This window comes from Xyrauchen texanus, chromosome 14 (assembly GCF_025860055.1).
Source record: "Xyrauchen texanus isolate HMW12.3.18 chromosome 14, RBS_HiC_50CHRs, whole genome shotgun sequence".
Taxonomy (NCBI): Eukaryota; Metazoa; Chordata; class Actinopteri; order Cypriniformes; family Catostomidae; genus Xyrauchen; species Xyrauchen texanus.
Window position 1 is genome coordinate 40,445,020 of NC_068289.1, and position 17,735 is coordinate 40,462,754.

Below are 17,735 nucleotides of genomic sequence, written 5' to 3' on the forward strand. Positions count from 1 at the left end.
TTTTTAACTATAAACAAGCCCAAAATACGCGAATTATTTAAGACTTTCCCTATTACAATAATCCATATGCAAATATATAACAAATGAAGCTTTTAATAGCCTATACATTCACAAGATAAAGAGTTTTGTATGTACTGTATATATATACACTGATGAGCCAAAACATTATTCACACAGGTTGTAGCGAATAATGTTTATCATCTCCTAACAATGCCACATGTCAAGGTCTCAGTAGATTAGATGTTAAGTGAACAATCAGTTCTCGTAGTCAACGTGTTGAATGCAGGAGAAATGGGCAGGAGTAAAGACCTGAGTGACTTTGACAAGGGCCAAATTGTTATGGCCAGACGACTGGGTCAGAGCATCTCTGAAACGCCAAGACTTGTGGGGTGCTCCCGGTCAGCAGTGGTGAGTACCTACCGACAGTGGTCCGAGGAGGTACAAACCACAAACTGGCACCAAGGAACTTCGATGCGCCATGTCAACAAAGGCTATACCGTCTAGTCCGTACCCATAGAAAGTCTACTGTGGCTTAAGTCACAGAAAGTGTTAATGATGGTTACGGGAGGAATACGGTGCATCGCATCCTGCTGCGTATGGGGGATGCATGTCCGTAGACCAGTCACAGTGACCATGATTATCCCTGTCATTCCATCGAAAGCACCTACAATGGGCACGTGAGTGTCGGAACTGGACCTCTGAGCAGTGGAATTTGGAGCAGTGGAAGGTTGCCTGATCTGATGAACCCTGTTTTCTTTTACATCACATGGATAGCTGTGTAGGTGTGCGCTGTTTACCTGGGGAAGTGATGGCACCAGGATGCACTGTGGGACGACGACAAGCACGGTGGAGGAAGTGTGATTCTCTGGGCAAAATTCTGCTGGGAAACATTGGGTCTGGCTATTCATGTCGACATCAGTTTGACACGTGCCACCTACCTAAACATTGTTGCAGATCAGATACACCCCTTTCATGGCAATGATATTCCCTGATGGCAGTGGCCTCTTTCAGCAGGATAATGCACCCTGCCACACTGCACACATTGTTCGGGAATGATTTGAGGAACATAATGGAGAGTTCAAGGTGTTGCCTTGACCTCCAAATTCCCCAGATCTAAATCCGATTGAGCATCTGTGGGATGTGCTGTACCAAGTCCGATCCATGACGGCTCCACCTCGCAACTTATAGGACTTTAATGATCTACTGCTAATGTCTTGGTGCCAGATACCACAGGACACCTTCAGGGGTCTTGTAGAGTCCATGCCTCGGCGGGTCAGAGTTGTTTGGTGGCACGCGGAGGCATATATTTTTGACTCTAACTGATAGTGCCAAAAAGCAACTATCTGCACCGATTAATCAGTATAATCAGTATGCGAAACATAGCGGCACAATGAAAACCGAAGTATACTTTGAAATTAAATTCATGTTTCTGGTCTTATGCACAATTCATTAGTGCACATTTTTACAAGTGTACATAGAGTATTTGAAATCTTTTATCAAAATGCAATTACTTGTTTTACTTCTTAAACAACTTTAATTTTTGGATTTTGACTTTTTCAACCCCTCCCCTCCATTTTTGTATGTAATGCCCACTTTTTACCATCCAGTCAATTCCTGCTTTACATTTTTCTTGTATCCTTTTGCAATCTGAAATACATCAGATTACAGAAGTAATATGGGTTAAGAAAAATATTTCTAAACTAATTCTTTGGCTGGAGTTTGATTTGTCAGTGCAATCGCAATTAAATGATTTTTAAAATACATTTATTAAGCACAATTTTATTATACAGGAATCACAAATAACCAGAAACGTCATCACAATTCATTGTCCTGAATGTGTGGGAACCATGTCTTGCTTTTGGATGAATCATTCTCCATCTATTTGGTTGAATCATGGATCATGAAGAAGCTTTGAAAGTAGCTTCTAAATTAAGGAATCCCTTAGAAGAATTGATTTGGATATTCCTGAGGTTCTGATGATGTTGTCATGTGGTTATGCGTCAGATCTCTGTCAGCTCATAACTGATCAGAGTGTCAGATTTATTATCTAACTTGGATTTATGATGTTGTTTCTGGTTAATCCCACTGTTGTGGAACAGACATGCCGGAATGTTTAACCTTTTTAAAAGGAGAATCAGGTGTGTGTGTGTGTGTGTGTGTGTGTGTGTGTGTGTGTGTGTGTGTGTGTGTGTGTGTGTGTGTGTGTGTGTGTGTGTGTGTGTGTGTGTGTGTGTGGTATTTAGCATTTCGTTGAGATAATGGAACATTACTGTGGAAATATTTATGGAAACTTGGCCATAAAATTAAGATAGAAGACCCAACAGGGGCTCTGTTCCAAAACCTAGTGAGCTGCCTACATTAGGGCTGAAACGCTCAGTCGACCTAATCGACAATGTCAACAATAATTTTTGTTGTCAAATAGTTGTTTTGATCTCATTTAATGTATCATGAGATCATTTGAAACTCTATTGATGGCACACGAGAGCAGCACTGCACTCCAGACTTTCCAAACAGCTGAAAAGGTGATGTAGATTGCAGAGAATGAGGGAATTATAATGCAAAACAGAAGCATTGTCGTAATGAAATAAAGCGGAGCTGGATCTGGCATCCTGCTTATGCTAAACTTGCATGTCAGAGAATCTAAAAAGGAAATATTAACATCTAACATCTTAGGAGCTATACTTCAGATTTTTTTCAGTCAATTAACAGTATTTCAGTAGAATTTTTTTTTTTTTTTTTTTTTTTTGTACAAAATATTTTTGACTTGGACTTTAAAGGTTTCAGATCTCTTTTTTTGTTAATTTAGTTGTAATATATCAGCTTATTTTTCATTCATACAGTTATTTTTCAGAACCCATCCAACTTAAATATTATTATCATTTGTAAACAAATGTATATATATAGTAATATATCTCAATCGTGCTCCTTTTATCTTTTAAACCCTAACGCTTTTATTTTGACATTCTGAACTCTCCAGGACGTCCTGTATGTGTCTGTTTGTGGGCAAGTTCACAGTAGTTTAATCCACTTCTTAGTCAAATTCTGGTCAAATGCACCTCCGGTGGCGTTCTAAATGCAATATTCTAAGTTAACCGAACTATTGAGCATCTACATCTGAGATGTTGTTCGTGAGTAGCGCTCAAATACTGTGCACGAGCTATCGCACGTCTTCAAGTGCCTTTGAATAAAATGCACGAGTCATATGAACTACTTTAATGGTGTTTTAATGGTTCTTTTGTGTCATTTTTGTAGATTGACAGTAACAAACATGACTAACACACAGTAACGGATTTGGATCGGGCTCGTTAGACCGATACCCAATCCGTGTAAAAGCTTCCGTATCAGAGGTATCGCAGTTGCTTTTCAAGTAAATGTATCTTGTTTTATGGATTATTTGAACATTTTAAATGATTTAAACAAGACAATAGTACTTCATAAAAAACTTTTTTTGCAGTGATTTTTTTTACTGAATTAAACTTAATAAAAATTACAGATTTTTTTCTCTTGGACTTCAGTGAATGTCATTTAGAGGTATATTTAAAAGATTATTTTTTGTTAGAAAGCACGTTTAATACCACCTTTTAAGTCGGGGCACAAGCTGAATGATCGGTTAAGAGCTAATGATTAATCATTGCAATAATCACCGAATAGTCATTCTAAAAATCGTTAGATTAGTCGATTATCAAAATAATCCTTAGTTGCTGCTACATAGGCAGCATTTTAAGGCATTAAGACTAAAATAGATATTCTGTTGCATTGTGATATTCGTTTGAACGATCTCAATATTTACATTTATGCATTTGGCAGATGCTTTTATCCAAAGCGACTTACAGTGCACTTATTACAGGGACAATCCCCCCGGAGCAACCTGGAGTTAAGTGCCTTACTCAAGGACACAATGGTGGTGGCCGTGGGGATTGAACCAGCAACCTTCTGATTAACAGTTATGTGCTTTAGCTCACTACGCCACCACCACTCCTACAATACCAATACTTAAATTCACCAGTGATTGAGTAGAAAAGTGGCGAAGAAGTTCAGCACCGAGAGTCTTTCACTGAAAGAAACAGAAACATAAAAAATATAAACATTTAATTCTAGTCACATGTGATGCGCTAAAGAAACGCGTCCTTGTTAATATGCTGGTAGTCTTAAAGTGACAGTACCGATTTAGCACATGTTCTACAAATCAATGTAAATACCTGTAACTTGTACAAATTATGCATGTAATCAATAAACATGTGAAAAAAAGATATATATATATATATATATCTATATATAGATATATATGTATAGATATGCAATATATACAATTTCAAGTCATTTATTGATGGAATAGCCTGAATTTGAACTGAATTTGAAAAATTTTCAAAAGCTCAAATTGGACCAAAATGGTAAAAAACGGATACAAATATGCTTTTTAAAGTTAATATTTTCAAATTGTACCTAGAAGGGTTAAAGGTCCCCTGTATAATTAAAAGCATTAACTGAGAGAGAATTTCTTTCCTATTAAGCAAAATGGACATTGTAGCCGAAATATACCCATATGAATCGATATCGAAATTGGAATCGAATCGAGAGCTTGTGAATCAATCGTAATTGAATTGTGAAATCTGTATCAATGATCAGTTCTATATTCATTTTAGGTACGCTCCTGATGCCTTTTTGATTTTTTTTTTAGATGCCTTACATTCAAATTGTATAGGCACCGTGAGCTTAGTGAACATTTTTGATTATTAAGATGATTAATTAAATACCGAACAATGTGGCGATAAAGACTGTGTCAGAAAAGGAGTGACATCACTGCTTAAACAACAAGTTGGATTTAATGTAAATGTGCTTGTCATGCCTGTGTGCACAAAACTAAATACTAATAAAAGGAGTGACAGCTGTATTTAGCTGGCGTGTGCAAATATCCTTGAATTTATGTTTTCAGAAGAAATCTTAATGTGTGTAGAAATCTGTTTGGTAGGTTTTCCTCTATCATCTGTGTGTGCAGTTAAGTATGCATCAGTGTCTGTACCTTTTCAACTTACAACATAATTGGCAAACCATCACAGAGACCTTCGTAAGACAAGGTTACCATGGGAACATTCCTTGTTTCATTCCTGATGTGTTGTTTTTAGTTGTAGTAACATGTTGAACATGCATGAATCACCGCGTTAACACTCCCATCTGTCTCTCATCTCCTTTCTCTGTACAGTCTAGACTAGTCCTTGAGCCTAATTCTTACTCGTAGTTTCTGAACTAAATGTCAACCTTTGAGATCTAGTATGATATTTATTGTGACAGACAGCCACCCACATTCTCTAAATCATGAATGATTTGTGAAGACACAAGTTGGGCTAATATCATGAAATTTAGACTGATGATTAATAATGGTTTGTTTTAAGTCTGGATTGCGTTTCACGGTCTCAGTGGATATTGATTCATATGGTTATATTTCCTTTATATTGTCCCTTTTGCTTAAATATGAAATCAATTCTTTCCAAGATAATGCTCTTAATTATACAGGGGACAAGGAGTTGACTGATATGTTTTTTTTCAGGGCCGATAATGATTATTAGTAATCGAGGAGACCGATATTTGGGGCCGATATACATTTGCAAAACAAATTACAATTTTAAATCAACAGTCAACAGTTAAGAACTGAGCAAGAATGAGGACTTTGTGGCCCAAAGACAACCAAAATAGTGGATTATGGGGGATCATCTACCGTTTAAATAGGAAAGAAACTGTATGGGGGTTTGGGGGTGACCCCTGAGAGAAAATGTATGTAAAAGTTTTCCTTAAAATATTCCTTAAAAGCAAATCTACCAAAAACAAACAAACAATGTGCCTCTAAATAGTGCAGTTTAAGTATAACTGGGCTGACTATGAAATAATGGAAGCAGAGAAGGTTTTTGTTGCCATCCATGCTAAGTTATCTCTGATTCATTTTCACAAAATTTAAACAAAAAACTCAATAGGCTCAAAAGATGCTGATTAATAGAGCTAATTTAAGACAAAAAAAAATAATTTCTCAGGGCTTGAATTTCGGTGTGGGAATGCGGGGATTGCGCATAATTTAAGCCATTCCCGCAAGGTTAGCTTTTGTAGTGCGAGAAATTCCCGCTCAAATATATTTGCTTCATCTTAGAGCAAATGATTAAAAAATAAATTCACAGATGCGAGAAAAAAGATGTCAAACTGTATTTTATTTTCGAATTTAATACCTCAATCAGCGCTGGACTGGCATTCTCTTCCGCTGAGTCCTGGCTGTTACAGACAGATCATGTTTCACGCTGTCAATGCAGTGGTCTGCGTTGCGCTGATCTTATCCACACTATCGAGTGTAGGTGCAGCATTCTAACATTTTGAGTCATAATGAGCTGTTTGTGAAGAAATTATCCGCTTCCAAATAATGTCATTTTAATCACGCAATTGAAACATTAAAAACCATTTTGCTTTTTATGGTGTGCGAGTGATAGAGCGCGGCAGCAACGAACCAACTGATCAGCTTACAGCGTAACAACATTGAATTCTCGGCCGAACAGCTGATCATGATAGCTGTACAGGGCTCTTATTATTCATCTCCATAAATATATCTAGTAGTAAAGCAAGGGCTAGAAATCAATTAATCTTTTGCTGATACTTCCTTGTCATCATGGAGAGCGCAGTTCATGGTTGCATAGCAACGACTGACGCCACGGGAGAGCACGCGCTTGTGGAAAGGAGACAGCGCCGCGCCCGCGCTTTGCACTTGTATTTACACATCTAGAGCGATGTTGTTGATTGTTTGAGCATGTGACTGCGCGTTTCTCCTTGTTTTCTTGTGTTATGTGCAGCATATTTCCCGCGCACAAACACGGCCACAGACAGTCCAGTTTGCAGAGACTGTGTTAAGTGAACATAGTCATGTTTTCACTGAAATGGAGAAACTCATTCAGACAGCCATGGTCATACCAGTTGCGAGTGTGTCGTGTGAACGTGGATTCAGCACACAAAACAGGATCAAAACCAAATTCAGAAATTCACTGAATAATACAAGTCTCACAAATCTAATGATCATTTCAGAGCTTGGACCTTCCCTTGAGCAGTTTGACTTCAACAGAGCCATCATCAAATGGAAAGAGATAAAGAGGAGGAGACAGATGAGAAACTTAGAATAAGTCACATGAAAAAAGTAACAAGAAATGGAAAAAAGTGACTGAAATTGAACTGAAATGCATTAAAAAGACTGATAGACATAAATACATATAGTTTAAACTGAGTTCTTAATATCAATTTGAAGGAGAGCATGGCATATTTTGTATGAAGTTTAAAAAAAAAAAAAAGCAAAGAATTGAACTGAACTGAAACACATGAACGACACTGAAATAGAGAGACATTAATATATAGCCTAGGCCTAGTTTAAACTGAGGTCTTAATGTCAATTTGAAGAAGAGCATGGTGTATTTTGTATAAAGTTTTTTTGTTGTTGTTGATATGAACTGTTTTGAGAACTGGAAATGCACAATTCATGCATACAAATCTGTATATATTAATAAATGAAGATGATGAAATTAGCAATGCATCAAAAGTCACCCCCCACCCCACCCCCCATAATCTTTAGATCCCCCCCATGTGACCCATGTAAGGGGGGAATTCCCCCCCAGTTTAAAAAACGAAATTCAGGCCCTGATTTCTAGTCTAAAGGTTCTGTGGAACCACGATAAATTGTCCAGTCACAAGCCTTGCTTAGCTGAACCGTCGGAGTCATTTCAGACACATGAAGAATGTTTCTGCTTCATTTTCATTTTGTGCAGTGTATTTTAGAGAAATAACCGTGTCTGTAGCTCTGCTGTGCGGCACCTCACGGCGTGGGTCTGTGGTGAGGCAACGCGTGCTGGAACTCGAAAGGCCACTAATGATGTGTGTTCGGTGCTAGATAAAAATATTCAAGGATATAACGTAAAAGATCAGTGCTATCTACACCCCCGAGCACTGCTGGTTTACACAGCTCCGTTGTTTTGTCATGCTGCTAACCTAAAGTGTTGAAACGGTGAGATGGAGCAACCGTTGTCATGATGTCTCACGGTTCGGATGGAACAAATCCAGTTTCCGGACCCGCTGTTTATTGTAACTTCAGTATCTGCATTTTTACTTTTGAAAACAGCTTGTCTTTTCAGTGATGCTTCTTTCTCTTGCTGCTTTTTCCCACCTCTCCCCCACGAATACAGAGTGCAGTGTTGATTGGCCATTTACTCGTGACATATAACCAATCTGATAATACTGTGGGCGGGACACTGAGCCAGACTACAAGCAGTACATTTTCAGAGAGAGGCGGTGGCATCCGAGCCAACGGAGCGCATTAGAAAATTTATCGGCAATCAAATCAGACTAAATAATGATTCCTGATCCTGTTATCGGCCAGGCCCCTACAGGTGAACTTCTAACTAAGTATAATATGAAAAAATGTATATACTAATTATATTTTATTAGTTTTTCATCATTTTGGTCATATTTTAGCTTTTGAAAAAATCTATGTATTTAATCAATAAATATTATATTTTATATATTATATTTTGTTTGTATATGTATATGTTTGTACTATTTACTCATATTTACATTGATTTGTTGAACATGTGCTAAATACCGGTACTGTCTCTTTAAGAAACCCACATTTCTGTAAACAGCATCTGTAACTGAGCGCATGTTAACGAGAGACTCGAATTACTTTATCTCATATGTGTTATGCCTGATTACAATTAAATGTTTATTAACAACTGACTCTAAAGAACAGAAAGGGTATTAAAAGAGACGTTATTCAATGACAAATCGGTTGTGTGGATCTCTTCTTTGGACACACACATTACACGGAACAACTTTTAATCTCACAGCACTGTGAAAGGATCTCGCTGCTAAATACTTCACCACTATACTACACAATTCAATCATGGTGATTGAACATGGTCAATTTGGACAGTTTCACTTAGGGGTGTACTCACTTTTGTTGCCAGCGGTTTAGACATTAATGGCTGTGTGTTGAGTTATTTTGAGGTGACAGCAAATGTACACTGTTATACAAGCTGTACACTCACTACTTTACATTGTAGCAAAGTGTCATTTCTTCAGTGTTGTCACATGAAAAGATATAATCAAATATTTACAAAAATGTGAGGGGTGTACTCACTTTTGCGAGATACTGTAAATATTTTGTCGCATATTTGGTTACAAATGCGAGCGATTTCATCTCGTAGTGGAGGGCTGCGCATAAAGTAAAAGATTGATTTTTGGATTAAAGAATCGATGTTGAGATTGTTCAAATGAATATCGGGATGCATTTGGAAATCAATATTTTTAGCCACCCCTACCACGTTTGATAATACAGCAAGTAAATGGTAAGTACAGGTAATAAAGTCAAAATAAAGAAACAAATTACAAGCAATAGAACAAATACAAACTGTAGAACAAAGATACATATTTGGGCTACGTCCACAATAATCCGAATACATTTGAATACACCATTTTTGTTTTGGAACGCTCTCCATCCACAATGCTGTTTTCAAGTGTTTTCCAAAAGTTGCTTGTCCACACTGAAACGCACTAAAATGCTTAAATCCCATTACTACGAATGCGAATAATCACCATTCCATATACGGTCTGAAACACAATTGTCCTCATGTTCCGTCGCCGGACAGCAATTCCGAGTAAACTTCCCGTCGCCTTTGGAATTAATGCAATGAGAAGGTTATGTAAAGTAACTTTAAAAATGCTATCAAAGCGGATATACAGCTCAAGAACGACACTACAACATGGGCCGCCATCTTGATTTTTTTTAGTTGATTGGATCACATGACTGTGTCAAATGACAACAAATGCATAATTTTTTTCTCAGTTTTCACTGTCCTCAATACAGCGCAAAGACGCTGTTTTCAAATTTATCCACTTTGGAGATCGTTTTCGGAAAGTATTATAAAATATAAAATATGTATTTATTTATTTATTTTTACCCATTCCTTGTAATTACAAAAGACCCAGTAACAGGTCTTTCTATGATTTATTTCCTCTCTTCCACTGGGACAATTGCATCTGGTCCATCCCTTCTGTTGCTTTAAATCTGGAACGACATGTTTTCTCAGCTCTTGATGTGGTGGATGCTGGAATTGCTTTGTCGTCTTGCCATTTGATGTCCCAGTGGGGAATTAATGGCATATTTACGCTCTGGCTGGCTGGGACATGTGCACTACAAACCCAAGATGAATAGCAGCACGTGGTGTCTGAACAGATGTTTGAATTTGAGGAGTTTAGGCTGGTCTTTTACTGTACTGAATATCACATTACTGTTCTGAAAAGATTAAGAGCTTAATTCTAGCCCTGTCTTGAGTTACTAATGTCTGCAAACTGTTCTAGAGTATTGAACAGGGCTGGACAATAAGGATGGCCTGGAGCCGGTGTGTGAGAATTTCGACTCGTTTGACTCGACCAATGGGACACTGATGTTCAGTAATATATTGACCTAGTATTGGCTGCTTTGTTATCAGATGTTAGAGGTCCATGGTGATTTGTAAGAGGAATGGGTAATTGTGCACCAATCAGGAAATCTGAGGCTGATGCCAATCTCCGATATTTTTACACTAATCGACCGATACAGATACCGATTTTTTGTACCGATAACTTTTGCAAGTTATATTGTGCAGTTATATGTTTATGCCTCACACAGTTAAATTATGGCAACACTTTACAAAAAGGTTCCATTTGTTAACATTATTTAACAACATTACTGTAGTTAACATGAACTAATAAACTAAATGTTAGTTACAACATCTACTATTAACATTTTTCAATCAAAAACTCTTTTAGTTAACATTAGTTAATGCACACCGAACCAACAATGAACAGTTGTAATTTGAATAACTAATATTACAATTAATAAAGGCTTTAAAAATATAGTGTTAATTATTTGTTCATGATTCCTAATGCCTTAACTAATGTTATCAAAATTACATTAATTGTGAATGGCTAACATTTATCTGTTTTGAAACAGTTATGAATAGTTCTGTTGTCATAATCAAAAGGTCATTGAGCAGGGCTTCAGACTAAAAACTGAAACATTAAGGAGCCAAATGGCTTTTTTTAGTCACCAAATCACATAATTGCTCAATTTAGATTGCTGTTCAGAAACAAGATAGAAAGCCGAAGAAAAGGAAGACAGCTGATAACCCATTAATCGGAGGCTTCATAAACTGTATATATAGTTCAGAAGATAAGTAACATGTTTAATAATTTACAAATGCAAGAGATAAAATATTAGTTTTTTATTTAGTACTGCTCTTGAGAATCTACATAACAGATATTTACATAAAGTATAGTATGCATATATATATATATATATATATATATATATATATATATATATATATATATATATATATATATATATTGTTTTAAAATATTGCCTTAGTCTTTCTTTACTGTTACCAGATGGCCCAGACACATATACTACAAGAGTGCAAATTTAATGAAATCCTAGATGCCGTGTATTGTGCTACTCCAATCCCAATCAATAATTACCAGAAAAAAACTGTTAACCTGAGCTCCTGAGTTCAAACCCGCTGTTCTTTTTGGGTGATTCATGAAAAATAAAAACAGTTTGAATAGTGTAATGTGTTCACGAGTCACGTCTCGTGCTGGGTTTGTTGTTGCGTGCGGTGCAGCGAGCTGGTCACAACAGAACGAGTGAAAACGCCGCAAGACACACTGGTGCATGTTTTCAATAACTCAAGATAATATCTGACAAAACCGCATATGAGTGCACTCAACCCGACTGTTGCCAATGGCGACTAGACTTTAAATTATTGTCACAATCAATTGTTTTTGGTCGCATTTGTGACCATTTTAGTCACAGTCTGGAGCCCTGTTGTGACATAATGGTAAGCAGTAAAAACAATGAGAGCATCACACACAGCAGAGATATGATCAAAATAAGAAAAATATATCCATTACAAGCTCCAAATTCTGCTCCAGTAAGAAATCATTAATATCTATGATTTGTTTACTGTCTTTGGTGTTTTGCTGTAACACAGATCACTAATTATTAAGCAAATGCACGAAGACGTGTGCCGTTATGGTTAAAATGTAATTGCTGTGACTAGTGGTATTGTGACCAACATTAAACTGATTTAAATTGGGATCCTCACAGAATAGTGCTGAGATGAGTGACTGAGGAGATATTGAGAGCACCTGCAGAGCGTGCATGTGCTATTGACACTGTGAGTGAGCATATTTAAGGGATTGATGCTTAAAGAGTTCATGAATGCTCAAACAGTCTCTATCGTTCAACAACGTCTGATTGTCATGACTCGCGTTACATTACGTATACTCAGATTTGTTTACGCATGTTTCTTTGTGGTTTAATTCGTTTTTCTACCCGTTTGTAGTCTCTTTATCCTCTACGTGCTCACAGTGCAGCAAGTCAGAGTTACTACCGTAATGACTCTAGAAAATGGAATAATTCTTACACATTTGTAAAAACAAACCTGCATATTCATCTGAATAACAACATGTCTGAAAGATTACATTTGTGAATACTTCTGAGGCCACACTGTCATGCATCAAGGGCTGAGAAAGTGGTCATTCTTTAGAGTAGCAATGCATTTGTGATTCCCTGCATGCTGCAAAAAAAGATCAGCCCTGATTCTAGGCATGATCGGCCGATCACAGACATAAGGCAAAGATTGGCCGATTTAGATTGCCGGCTCGATCGGTCCCAGTAATGGGTTAAGGAGAAAGTTCTGATCATATTTTAACTATGCGGTTGAGAAGTGTGTGTTGGTGGTTTGGCCCAGAGCCACGCTCCGTGGAACTCGAAAAGGATCATGGAAACTCTTCCTGATGCCAAAGACCTCACAATCATCAATCTGTAATCCAGACATTCTCCTTGGTTTCCTCCCGCTGTCTCGCTAGATAAAAGCCCTTCATCAATGAGAAGCATAGAAGAGTCATACATTCTGCTCTATTCGTTGCTCTGCATTAGGTTTTTATCACAAGAACGCCTTAAAGTGTGAACCCCTAAGAGTGTGAGATCTAAGACAATTCTGAGGCAGCATCGTGTGTATCCTTAATTGAGAGGGCAATCCCAGAATGCTTTGCTTTGTAGTGAAAAAACCCAAAATAGCAGAGGAAGTAAGATTACAAATGTACAAATGTAATGCTCTGTTTTCAGTGGAGGAAAATGCCATTTCACTATGGTTGATGCAGTGAATTCAATGCATTTTCGAATTAAACATATTGGTGTGGTCATGGCTAATCTGTTTACATTTGAAAACTATGTTTAAAGTTTCCTAACATTATAGGTTTTCCAAAAATAGGTGGGAATGGAGAGCAGAGTTTTCGGTGGAGGAAAACACCATTCCATTGTGGATGAGAGGTATAACATTAGCAATGCATTTTCAAACGAAAATGTATTAGTCTGGACAGGGCCTCGGATGGTAGCTGCTTATTTAGGCAGCAGACATCAAGGCAGCTCACTAGGAAAAAGAGCCTGTATGCTTGTGTGTAATGAATTTTTTGTCCAGCTGGCACAAACATGAGCATTTTCTTATGTACGTACGTTAGGTTGCCCATTTGAAAATCTTTTCTATTTTGATCCACACCACATCTGAGGGCTATCCACACACATCTGACTTTGTGGTTTTGCTTTTTTCATCCTGGTTTTAAAGTATTCCGGTAACGGGTTTGAGATTTAAAGGTGTCCGCAGTCTTTGGTCAGCTCCAATCACTGTTATTAATGATTTTTAGTGACTGAATGAGTTACGATGGTCTTGTTAAATTAGACCTTAAGGATTACTTAGTGGTGTTTGTTAAGGTAAATTACAGTTGCTCCAGTGCTGAACGGTAAGGATTTTTTTAGGCTAGAAGTTCAGATTTTCACAATTTCACTGGCCCCACCAAATTATTTTTTTTATTTGGTATTTTTCAGGGATGCAAACCACTCACCTTTCAGCTAAAGTCAACACAATACTAATGTTTTAACTTAGGAAGAGTTCAGAAATCAATATTTGGTGGAATATCCCTGATTTTCAATCACAGCTTTCATGGCTCTTTGCATGATCTCTACTAGTCTTTCACATTGCTGTTGGGTGACTTTATGCCACTCCTGGCGCAAAAATTCAAGCAGCTAAGCTTTGTTTGATGGCTTGTGGCCATCCATCATCCTCTTGATCACATTCCAGACGTTTTCAATGGGGTCGGGAGATTGGGCTGGCCATGACAGGGTCTTGATCCGACGGTCCTCCATCCACACATTGATTTACCCGGCTATAAAATAACAATCCTCTATGTTGGGGAACATTGTCAGAGCAGAAGGAAGCAAGATTTCTTCCATGATAACTCTTCTTTGCTTCTCATTGATTAAGGGATTTTTTCTAGCTTTGCACAACTTCAGCCCCGCCCCTAGGAGCTATCCTCGCCTTGCACTTCACCCCAGTGGCTGTTTGCCATTCTTTTGGTAGGTCACTTGATGTCTTCCTTCGGTTGTTAAGTGTTATTTAAATGAGTTGGTGGACATCCCGGTCAGTGGAGAGTTGTTTTCGCCCTCTGCCGGTCTATAGCTTTGTTGTCCCGAGTGTCTGCTGCTTGACCTTGTTCTTATGAAACGCTGTCTGTGAAATTTTAAAGATGGAAGCAGCCTGATGCTCACTGTATCCCTCTGCCAGTACAGCCAGAATTGAACCCGTCTTTTCTCTTTTCCTCTTCTTTTCAACTTGTTTGGCATGGTCAATACTTCATTTTTGATTCCAATTACATTTGAGGTACTACTAGCACAGTTTTTGCCATCCATCTGGTCCTATTGCAAGAGGATAGTGATGACCACAACAGTGGTTTTGATACTTTTCCTCATTAAATACGACTTTGTTCAGGTGATCACCTAATCAGTACAATTAGGTGTGCTTGTGTTGGAGTTCAACAGACACTGGAATGGAATAGCTGCAATACATATAGAGATGTTGATTTAAAATCTGGAGTGGTCTCTTTGGTTTGTTTTTTCTCCAAATTTGGAATGCCCAATTCCTACTACTTAGTAGGTCCTCGTGGTGGCCCGGTTACTCACCTCAATCCGGGTGGCGGAGGATAAGTCTCAGTTGCTTCTGAGACAGTCAATTGAAAATTGTGCATGACACCGCTGAGACTTTGCATGTGGAGGCTCATGCTACTCTCCGCAATCCACGCACAACTTACCACGCACCCCATTGAGAGCGAGAACCACTAATCGCAACCACGAGGAGGTTACCCCATGTCACTCCACCCTCCCTTGCAAACGGGCCAATTTGGTTGCTTAGGAGACCTGTCTGGAGTCACTCAGCACACCCTGGATTCGAACTCACAACTCCAGGGGTGATAGTCAACGTCAATACTCGCTGAGCTACCCAGACCCCTGGTCTCTTTTTGGTCTTTTCAACCAATTCTTACTGATGTGGTAAAAAAAGTTATTTTTGCAACTTCAATAGAGCGCGACAGTGCAAGGTACAAGACTGTGTACTTGCCGTCTTTCATAAGGGCATAAACTACCATCCCATGGTGCATTGTGAATGATGTCATTGAATAAAAGCCGATGGGAATATAAAAAACTATTGATATTAGGTTGTTGATTATAAGTAAAGAAACAATATTTTGTATGTTTATTGAAAATATTCCAAAATGTACAAATATGTAAGTAGATAAAGTGTGAAGGGAGACTGACTCGATTACGCCATACACAGTACGTCATGGAAGAGGGCGGTCGCTCTTAGGCATGTTTTGCGGGTTTCGTTGGCCGTGGTTCTCGGATTGGTGGATCTTTCTCTGATGTACCATGGGTAATGTAGTTAGGGCTTGGCGATATGGCCAAACATTTTATCACTATATTCTTTTTCATACCATTCGATATCGATATTTAACTTGGCAGAAGAAAAGAAAATCCTTAACAATGAAGGCTATACAATGCTTGAAATTGCCCAAAAACTGCAGATTTCATCTTTGAAAACTGTAGGTGTACACTACAGTCTTCAAAGACAAATGACAACTGTCTCTAACAAGGACAGTAAGAGATGTGGAAGACCATATGTACAACTAAACAAGAGGATAAGTACATCAGAGTCTCTAGTTTGAGAAATAGACGCCTCACATTTCCTCCGCTGACAGCTTCATTGAATTCTGCCCGCTCAACACGAGTTTCATGTACAACAGTAAAGAGAAGACTCAGGAGGACTTATGGGAAGAATTGCACTGAAAAAGACACTTTTTTGAAACAGAAAAACAAAAAGAAAAGGTTCGAATGGGCAAAGAAACACAGGCATTGGACAACAGATCATTGGAAAAGAGTGTTACGGATCTTAACCCCATTGAGCTTTTGTGGGATCAGTTAGACTGTAAGGTGTGTGAGAAGTGCCTAACAAGACAGTCACATCTGTAGCAAGTGCTACAGGAAGTGTGGGGTGAAAGGTCACCTGAGTATCTGGACAACTAGAATAACAAGGATCTGCAAAGCTGTCATTGCTGCAGGTGGAGGATTTTTTAATGAAAACTCTTTGAAGTCGTTTAACTCATTTTTATCAAATTGTAATAGTAATTTTTCACATTATTAAAGTCCTGACTATACATTGTGATCAGTTGAATGCCACTTTGGTGTACCAATTTCTTTCCATAAGAGCAAAATCTGTACATTATTCCAAACTTTTGGCCACAGTGTAATTTTAACATTCAAATTATTTATATTTTGTTACATTCAGATACCAAAGTATTGGGGCATAGAAGCCCTTGTGATGATTCCGTACGGGGGTTCAAGTGGATCCCCTGAGAGACCATCTGAAAATGTAAAAGTCTGAATGGACCATTTTTATACTTTTATTACAGTGAGAAAGACTGCACTACAAACTAGTAATTTCATTGTCTTTCCTTCTCATCCATTCCAGAGATGATGACATCAGATTAATTCACAAAATTAGAACAGAAATGTGTTTATTGTTAAAGCCTCATAACATGCTAATTAAAAAGTTTCTGATTTGTCATTGCATTCTTGCACACAACAGACAAAAAAAATACATTGTAAATATGTAATTGACACTTTCCTCGATTAATTGTAATTTTAATCTTGATTATTCTTTGATGAATTGTACAGCCCTACTAAACCGCACAACTGACCATTGCTTCATGCAACCAATTTCCTGTTTAGCTTTGCTAGTTTGATGTCTCTCGATCGCTTTCTATTCTCTTTATTCTCACATAATATGGTTTCAGCTGAAATCAATATTTCATGCCCATTTATTCATTTATTTATTTGTTAAAACAGCTGTTGTTGCTCTTCTCAAATGAGTGGAATATAGCCCAGTGTATAACAGACAGCACATTAAATTATGCCTTATCAGGGATCCATGTAATTGGAGTTGGTTTTATCTCAATAAAGTTGGCAACAGCTGACACACCCATAACACACACACACACACACACACACACACACACACACACACACACACAAAAGCTGTTTGAAAGTTCCCACAGCATGTTACCTTTTCATATATATTTTGAAAACCACAGTGTTGATCAGATTGGGAACACAGGACTTTCTTTGTACTTCCTGTGGAAGTGGATGTGTGTGCGTTTGTTTTTATTTTACATTTACATTTACATTTATGCATTTGGCAGACGCTTTTATCCAAAGCGACTTACAGTGCATTTATTACAGGGACAATCCCCCTGGAACAACCTGGAGTTAAGTGCCTTGCTCAAGGACACAATGG

At 37.9% G+C, this 17,735-nt stretch overlaps 1 protein-coding gene across 3 annotated transcripts in view; it reads left to right on the forward strand.

Moving 5' to 3' along the window:
* Positions 1-17,735, forward strand: part of tanc1b (tetratricopeptide repeat, ankyrin repeat and coiled-coil containing 1b) — a 198,813-nt gene that overhangs the window by 19,980 nt on the left and 161,098 nt on the right. The window lies entirely within an intron of this gene.